A 9880-nucleotide genomic window follows, 5' to 3' on the forward strand; every position below is an offset into this window, starting at 1 on the left:
CCAATGTCAACTACATCCCTCCACCGCAAGAAGTGAGCGTGAGTACTCTCTCTCTATCTGTATCAGTGTCTCTCTGCCTTTCTCTCTCTGTCTGTCTCTCTCTCTCTATCTCAATCTCTCTCTAAAGATGCAGATAATGGACAGTATTTGCACATACGCAGTGGTGTAACAAGTACTCAAATGTTTTACTTGAGTAAAAGTATCAATACTGCAATGTAGAACTACTCCGTTACAGGTAGAAGTCCCATATACAAAATAGACTCAAGTAAAAGTACAAATGTATCTGCATCGAAATCTACTTAAAGTACTAAAAGTAAAAGTACTCATATTGCAGAATGTCCCCTTTCACTAGTTCAAAATGTGTACAAAATCTTTTGGAAATAGCCGATCTACAAGCTCACGCGATGCGACGCATTGTGATCACAACGCGAGCGGATGATGTCATGTTGTCACATCATGTTGTAGTCATTGTTTTGTAGTCATCAGGCCGGAACCCTCAATCTGGAACTTCCTTTCCCTCAAACCGGAAGAATAATACCTTCCCAATAAAATCGTCACTCATCACCCGCTCCCGTCCAGGCTACTTGTAACACACGTTCTTTTTCTTTTTTTTGTATCCATTTCCTGAGACGTAACCGTTTTGGACATACAAGGTTTCTCCACCCGACAGTGTCACTGGCACTAACCGTTACCCAAGTGCAATGAATTGCTAACGAAATTTGCTGTTGTTCTTTAGAAGTGACTCAAACCATTGTTGCAGTGCAAATATAGTTAAACACAATGTAATCTCTCTCTCTCTCTCTCTCTCTCTCTCTCAGCCCCAGGACTTCAAACATACCCAATCGTTCATGCTGTGAGAAGCAGGTCTTCTTTTAGTTCAGTTTTGCTTTAATGTGCCAACACTGGATTTATTTTTATTCTCCTTAATTTTTCTATTTTTGGACTCAAAAGAAGGAACTTCTTCGCCTCCTCCCCCTCACCCAGTGCAGACACCATACTGTTGTCAATCTAACACCCACACTTTTTTTTCTTCTTTTTTTTGAAGGACCCCTGTAACTCTGAGAGGGTGCATATGGACCTGTAATGGACCCGTAAGGATCCATTTGGTTCCATTTGTACACTCTCAGAGTTACAGACCCATAAGGGTCCATTTGGTTCCATTTGTACGCTCTCAGAGTTACAGACCCATAAGGGTCCATTTGGTTCCATTTGTACGCTCTCAGAGTTACAGACCCGTAAGGGTCCATTTGGTTCCATTTGTACGCTCTCAGAGTTGCAGACCAGTAAGGATCCATTCGGTTGTATTTGTACACTCTCAGAGTTACAGACCAATAAGGGTCTATTTGCAAAGAGCTCAAGGAACCCTGAGGGTCCCCGGACCCCAACTTTTGAGAAACACTCTTGTGGATGGGTAGCGACAACAGGTCATCAAGGCTTAAAAAAAAAGTATCCTGTTGTGTTGATGTGTTGCTATTCTGTTGCCATTGCAGTGGGCCTATGAGGTTTACTACACTTAACATGGCACAGTGCCTCCCCCTAGTGTTCAAACGATGAAAGTGTGTGTTGTTTTGTGTTCCCCCCTCGATGAGCTGATGACTGGATTTTTATTTTATTTATATTTTTACGGAAGAGTGGGCGCCTGACAAGTATGAGCGCCTCATCGTTAAATTGCCAATGTTTCCCAAAATATACTAATACTAATTTGGGAAAATGGTCTGAAGTACGTGATTTGAACACATAACAGTACAGCCTTTAAATATCAGACTTAAATGTGCCCAAAATGACTGGTTTAGCTACAGGTTTTATGTAGAAGTGTAGAAACATTAGGCCTTCAAAGTCAAATGTTCAAGCACGTTCAAATCATGTATAATTTACAAATCTTCCAAATTCTTAAAGAAGAATTGCCCACAATGTTTAGGTGCCCACTCGTCTCGCGAAGCCAGACAACTATTCCACAATCTCCGAATACTACATACATAGAGGCTATGATGGAGGCATTTGAAGATCGTGGGAGGCGAGAGTCTGGCTCGCGGCACTACAGTATAGGTAGGTCTTCCATGTGTCCCTTTTATTTACTCTCTGCAGGCCAAAATTATGAACTACCTACGCGTTCCTTTACCAAAGACTGTCTTTTTATCGAGGAAAATCTTTACCTTACAGTATTACACACACTATGCGAGACTCGAAGGGAACGTGTTTTTCGCCGTTAACTTAAAAAAGCCATAGGGAACAACATCTTAATTACGCAGCCGTTCGTTCCCACTTCTGCCAGTCAGTATACACACGTGCCATTTATTTACCTCGTTGTGACGTCGCCGTTTGGTGGAAACCTTGTATACCGTTCAGGAAATTTAAATAAAATAACCTGTGTTGCAATTAGGCAGTTTTTTTCTTTTCTTTTTTTCTTTGCTCCCAATCCGATTCCGAACATTGGATTTTGAGTATCTGCCGATAACGATTTCATATCACAACAGTACAACATCCAAAATCACAGACAATATCCAGTCTAATGTCATGATATGGATATAATATTGATACTAGGGATGTCCCGATCACGTTTTTTGTCTCCCTTTCCGATTCCGATAATTTGACATGATCGTGATCGGCCCCGATTTCCGATCACGTGATCGGATCGGGACAACTCTAGTTCCAATGGATCCAATGTAGTTATGTAGTCACTAGGGATGGGACGATAATCATTTATTGTGATAATTTAAAAAAAAACACTCGCAATAATCGCATCGTGGAGATTGTCATTTATGGTGAAATTGTCCTCGGTCATACACTTAGGAATTAACTTTTGTTGAGCTGCAACTTCAACGCCACTTAAAACCCTCCATACTTGATAAAACAGACCTGTAAAGAGTATATTTGGTGTTTCTCTCTACACAAATCGATTCGGCCAAAACATAGCAGATCTACAACTTCACAACGTGTTGCAATGCAACGCAACGCATTGTGAGCTTGTAGATCTGCTATTTGTTTTGGCAAATGTTCCTCCCCAGATTAGGGATGCTGGGGGTTCAAGTGGTTACTACAAAAATGGCGTTGTATGCATATTTTTATTATCGCGATAATATAGTTAATTGCAATCATTTTTGCCACAATAATCGTGAAATGTCATTTTCATATTGATATTTCTAAAAACCCACTTAACAACTTTCACGTAAACGGTTTCCAACTTGTAGACCGGCTATTCTTGCGACTTTTGGGTGACACAGTAGCATGAGGAAGAAGTGCATTACTAAAATACAGAGATACAAGGTTTCTGCCCAACATAAACGATAAGCAATCTGACAGTATTTTGTAGGGCTGCACAATGTATTGTAAATATGCAGGATTGGATTTTCTGGGTGTTATTTTGCCTGTGCTTTTGATATCCCTACCCTCTGGTCATACTTTTTATTTTATTTATTTTTTTATGTCCAGTTGGAAATATGTTTTTATCCCATGTTTATTTTTATTTGAAACAAAACAAAACATATGTTAATCGTGTTAACCCTGGTGTTTGGGGTATATTTTCAAAATGTGTCAATTTGACAAAGTTAATAAAAAAAGAAAGAAAATAGAGACAATCTGCAAAGTGGACGCGTGGCATTGTGAGTTGCGTTGTGACTTTGTAGATAGTCTACTTTCACAATTCCGCGTACAAAGAAGAAGAATAGTAAAGAACCCTCCCCCGTTTGTTTTGTTTTTTGTTTGTCTGTTTTACAAATCAACAACCCTGCAAATATATGTAAAACGCTATATTGACTAATACAATATGCCGTTTTTCATTTTTCTGTTTGTGCGTTTGTTTGTTGGTCTGTCATTGTTGTTTTATAGCATTAGCATTCCCCCAAGCCGTGTTCATTTCACACACGCAATGCAGTACATATCTCAACACTGAGCCTATTGCAATGTTTTCTATAGATCAGTGGTTCTCAACCTTTGCAGGCCGTGACCCCCCCAATCCCAATCCCCCAAAATTACATGAATAAATAAATCCTATTTGAACTGAGGACCCCCACCCTGACAAGCACTTGGAATTGTAGAAGTTGAGGCGTGACATTTAGTTTGACTCGGTTCCACAGATACATTGTGAATACATCTACAGCCAGTGAGCTCGTAGATTGCCTATTTTCAAAAATGTTGCCTCTTTCTTTGACCCGTTTTTATAGTACAGTTTGTTGATTACTTTTGATGCAGTAATGGTCTTCTTTCTTGTCTTTTTTCTTCCTCTTTCTTTGAGGTATTAAAAAGTCCTTAAATTGTGGTCCCGACCCACAGGTTGACAACCACTGCTGTAGATAAGGGAGGCGTCTCCGACCGATTTGAGACCAACCCCCCCCCCGTCTCCGCCCTTATACACCCCCCACCCGCTCTAATGTGCCTGCATGGGAAATCTTTTTTATATACCTTGTGCCTTTTTCATTTGGTCCCTCAGAGTTTATCTGTGGAACTGTCTTTTTTATGTGAAAGGATCTGCCTTAATCGTTTCTCGTCTTTATATTTGGTATATCATGCTACTGTTGTGTCCAATGGAGTGTCTGTTTTTCGACATGAAGTGCGAGTGCATTGCTGAGAGGTTTATTTGAATGACGATGATCAATGATAACATTAAAAAAGGGTTTTATATCAAACTTGTCTCTGTGTGCCGTGTTAATTTCATTGACTGGTGTCATGGCCATGTTACATGCAAGGTTACATGCAGGAAGTAGAGCTACTGAGTTAGGACACTGGCTATATGATCTGGAGGTTGTGGGTTCAGACCCCACTCAAGTCTTTACTTTCAAGACAGATTTCCAGAAGAACAATTAAGGACAAACGTTTCGGCTATCCAGCCTTCATCAGCCATCACACTGATGAAGGCTGGATAGCCAAAACGTTTGTCCTTAATTGTTCAAATATGAAATAAACTTTTTGAACTGCAGTATTGGTGTGTGCGACCCACTACCTTTATTTTGATATGTTTTGAATGGGTAGCGCACCTATAGTCAGAGCGCGGTGGTCATATGAAGAGCAGAATAACAACTTCAAAGTTCCAAAAAAAGCAATGTCAATTGGCTGGTACCAGTGGTGCCTATGGTAGTCAATAGGGGACTAGTGACGCAGGATACCTTGAAGGTCATTGCAACAGGCATCACCGCTTGGTTCAAATCTCGTGCCGGCGAACAGTCAACGCCAGTGTCCTCACACATTCACACACCAATGGTGGCAACCACTGGGAGCAATTTGGGGTTTGGAGTCTTTCTCAAGGACACTTGGACAATAACTGCAGTGGTCCGCGTCGTCCAGGGCAGGGTGGTTGAAGTCCCTTACATGAGACGGAGTATGGAACTAGGGATGTCCAGATCACCAGATCTTTTCTTTGCTCCCAGTCCGATTTGAAAATGACGTGATCGGCCCAATTTCTGATCACGTAATCTGATCGGGACAACCCTATATCGAATTCATAATTGCACATGATGTTCACAAACCAGGGCAGGCACCTCGAGCAGAAAACGAACCTCAAAACCATTGTTGAATCTTTGTTATGAAGATTTGTTTCTCAGTCAGAAGGACGTAGATTATTTTGCTTCTGAGAGGCTGCCTGATAAGTGTGGTTACTGCAGGATCCATGTTGTCTTTCTAATATGTGAGGTGCCCGTGTTAGTTCGATTATTTTTTTAATATATTTTTGGAGGGGAAATGGGGAGAACAAGGATCCATAAACAATTCAAAAATTAAAAATAAATGAAAAAAAGTAATCGAAAAAACACAGACACCTCACGTATTTGAAGGACAATATCAGTCCTTTCCCTTAACAAATACAAATTTGTATTTGTTACATCATATTTTTGGATTGCTCATTAATTGATCATCCCATTACACGAACACACAATAACAGAATGTTGAATTATATGACTAAGAAATAAAACAGGCACTAGAATTAAAGGGCCACTTCACCCCTGACACCACCTGATCTTATTTGAATGATGTTTAGGACACTAGAAACACTTTTCCTGGGTTCTTTTGTGTGTAATCTGTTTTCAGATATCCTGGACAGGAATTCATGTGAAAGTGAAATTCAATCAAGTTTGTACCTTTATTAGTATAATATTTATTTAATTTGTTTCGGCATAGTGGTGGACGCCATCTTTAAATGGTCCATTTTGAACACGTGAATCTCGTTTGCGTCCGAGCATAGGCATGGTAACGCCCCGCCTGCCTCTGATTGGCCTACCGACACTGCCCGTCTTGACCACTGTCCTCTGAGGTGGATATAGCTATTAGGAGTAGGGATTCAGCAGACTAGCTGAAGACAATGTCGCGTACATTTTGAAGGCTTTCATTGACCAACAATAATAACTAGACAAGCAGGAAGGCAATACGAATAATATGCACAAGAAACATGGAAGACTAAACTTGAGAAAAAGACCATGGAATTGTGACAGGGTCGTTTTTTTTATAGTGGGGGGGCAGGTACAGGTTATTGAAGACTCACAGAGTTGGCGGTGCCCAGATTTGAACCCATGACTTTGTGTTGCAAAGGCAAGAGCTCTACCTACAGAGCTAACAAGCAAAATCATTCAGTGTTTTTGTAGCAAGTTGCCCAAGGATAACTAATGATAAGGTGGGTATAAAGATTTATGAATTGACTGCGTATAAACCAGAAAATATACCAGATTCGGATGAGGAGCTCAATGAGTGAAAACCAATGAAATGAGTCTGAAACAGGGATTAAAGGTTAACTGAAAAATTATTATAAAACTTCAGAGAAAAGAAACAGCTTTGAACAATCATGAAAAACAAACGTGGCCCACTTCAAGTTGTTGACCTGAAAAGTCCCAGTTCAGTTCCTATTCAGTTCAGGGAAAGCAGTCTCTTTCTCCAATTTGGAGAACCAGATTACCACATTTGTGGGTGAAGGGGGGGGGTTCAGAGTTCCGGGTCGGCTCGCCAGGTCTGGGTACCATCCGGTACCAGAACCATCCATGCAAGGGAATCCTCTCAGGACACAAAAAACCTGAACTGAAAGGCCAGGTGTCCAAATCAGTCTTTGTTTCAAAATCACTGTTGTACAACATCAAATAATCTATCAATTCATGAGTAAAGAACCTGATTTGATCAGGATCAAGTTTTTTTATACATGTTTCCATCAGTTTCTAGCATTGTTACGGCCCTTTAAACTTGGCTCAACCAAGGGCTAACATAAAAGGACACAAAGTCAGATCAAAAGTTTACAAAGATATTACACATTTATTTAAAATCCTGCATTGCAAAACAGGGACTGATTGACAAGAATACTTACAACCAGCCCATCTGAAACTTAACTAATAACAGCAACAAAAAGGGAACACAACTGTTCAGTTTGGGTGTTTGGGAGACAATGAGCTGCTGGCCACAGGTCCACTTATATAGCCTGCAACTAATCAAGAACAGCTGACTAAGGGTGTGGCAGCCAATCTCAGGTGATTGACAGGTGATGCACTTTAGACCAGCAGAGGTCAGCAAAGCCACAGGCACTACAACAGAACAAAGTAAAGACAAAATTTCACAAAACAGCAATTTTCATTGGCTCATAAAACCTTCATTTTTTCACTTACTATACTTTCCCATGTCCGTATAGGTCCAAAGTTCACGTGTAGAAGTTTTCGTGCATTTTGATCAAAGATCCTGGGAGGAGATGCATTTTAATTGATTTTCATATAATTCAAAATGGCGGGTGATCTAGAGGTCAGAGGTCAAAAGTAACAGCGCGGAACTTGTTCGGCATGAGGAGACGCATATGTGTGTTGAGGTTTCATTGCCGACGGTCAAACGGTTCATGAGCTATGCGTGGTCAAAGTTTGCATTTTCAATATAGCGCCACCCTTTGGCCAATGGTTGTGGGCTTCGCATCCTCACCGTTTGGCATGGCCCTCTACCATATCTCCAAATTTCGCGAAAACCGACTGCACGGTTCAGCCAGAACTGCTATTTTTGGTGGAAGAAAAGAAATAGCAATTTCAAAAAAGGACCAAGTTCTTTCAGAACTGCTTGGTCCTTTAAGAGAAACATGATGAGAAATGACTAATGAGCAAAGTAAAAGAATATGGAAATGTAATTTATAATGAATATTATTATATATGAATATTACAACCCCTATCACACAGGAAAGTGTATTTATGAAACTAATAATAAAACAATCAGCTTAAATACCAAAATAGACGTGATAGACATGTATAAATAGGCCAAGCATGTAGGTAGGCACTGACTGTGAATAAGGACAGTTTTTATAAAGTGATGCAAAGTTTCATGAATGGCGGACTCATCTTCAAAGTGCTGTCCCATTTCTTTCACAACAATTTGGAGGCGCCCTTGCAACCTCTCAGGCTCTCACCCTCAAGCACTTACAGCCGACGTCACTAAAGTCAATGAGGGTTCAGGGCTCAGGGTTTGAGGGAGGCAATAAGCCTATCTCACAGAATTTCCCCGCCCCCCTAAATACGCCCCCTTTCGGGGTTAGTGGTGATAGCGTGACGTCACTCCATAGACGCTACATGTTAACAGAGGTTATTTAAGAAGTCTACAACTTTTGTTTTCTCAAGGTAAGGTTTGTTCTATCTGCTCGACCTGATTTACCATCTTGTTTGCTTCATAATAATATTGGTCTGTCACATTTTTACATTAGAAAATGTACTTAGATTCTCCAGAGAAAAAAACGTGTAAATGCCCATGTTAAAGTCACCACTATTTACCGGAAGTGGGCGTGAAAAACGGGCTGTGAGATAGGCCTATTGGGCCCTATATACGCGCTACCGGCAGTGTTGTGAGGCCCCACAGCTTTCGGACCTGCTACCTGCCTGCTCAGAAAGGCTTTAAATACCCCTGTCACTTAATCTCTGCCTCCCTCTAGGGGTTACATAAAGATGGTGCTGCAAGCAGCAAGGATGTTTTTGAATGTGGAAGACATAAGTGCTGAAGAACTGGACAACACATTGAGAGAGGGGTTTACCCTGACTCAGCCAAATGCGGCTGAAAAATAGAACCGAACTAGAAGAAGTGCCCTTCTGGGCACAGGTCTCCACCAGGAGGATAGGACTGTGTGAGATGTTTGGCAAAATGTTTAGGAGTAATATAAACATGTTTGCCTTTGATGGAAATTGGATGATTTGAGGCATTTTGTTCCAAAAATGTGTTTTGCAAAAATCAACCTGTTGGTGGCGCTATAACAGGCCAATGTGAAAAGGGTGGGATATATTCCTCAGCCTAGTAAGAAAATGTGTGAAAGATTTCACGTAAATTGCATGCTGCGTTCATGATTTGAGGCTATTGTTCAAAACGGGGCAATCTTGCAAACTGTGAAAGCCAATTATAGCCAATTAGGATGGAATATGAAATATGGGACAGATCCAACTTGAGCACATGACCATAGAGATACTGTGTAACGATTTGTGAGATTTTTGGACAGAATCTGGAGGAGTAATGTAAAAAAATGTGTTTTACAAAAGTCGGCCTCCTGGTGGCGCTATAAAAGGCAGATGCGGAAATTGCAGGTCAAAGGTTTGTCCTTGGCCTCTAGGGAGTGTGCATGCAACGTTTCACGCAGATCGGTGCAGTTTTAGGTAAAAATGTGAAAAGCTGCCTCATGGTGGCGCTATAACAGGCCGTTCTGGAAAATGCGGTGCCGGAGATTAGCTGTACACAGACGGACGGAAGGAAGGACGGACACACACACACACGGACGGACGGACACACACACGGACGGAGTGCAAAACATACTCTCTCCCCATGCCAGATTAGCTGTACACAGACGGACGGAAGGAAGGACGGACACACACACACACGGACGGACGGACACACACACGGACGGAGTGCAAAACATACTCTCTCCCCATGCCTTCGGCCTGGTGGAGACAAATATCAGTAAGGGGAA

The sequence above is a fragment of the Electrona antarctica genome (genome assembly GCF_951216825.1).
Source record: "Electrona antarctica genome assembly, chromosome: 24".
Taxonomy (NCBI): Eukaryota; Metazoa; Chordata; class Actinopteri; order Myctophiformes; family Myctophidae; genus Electrona; species Electrona antarctica.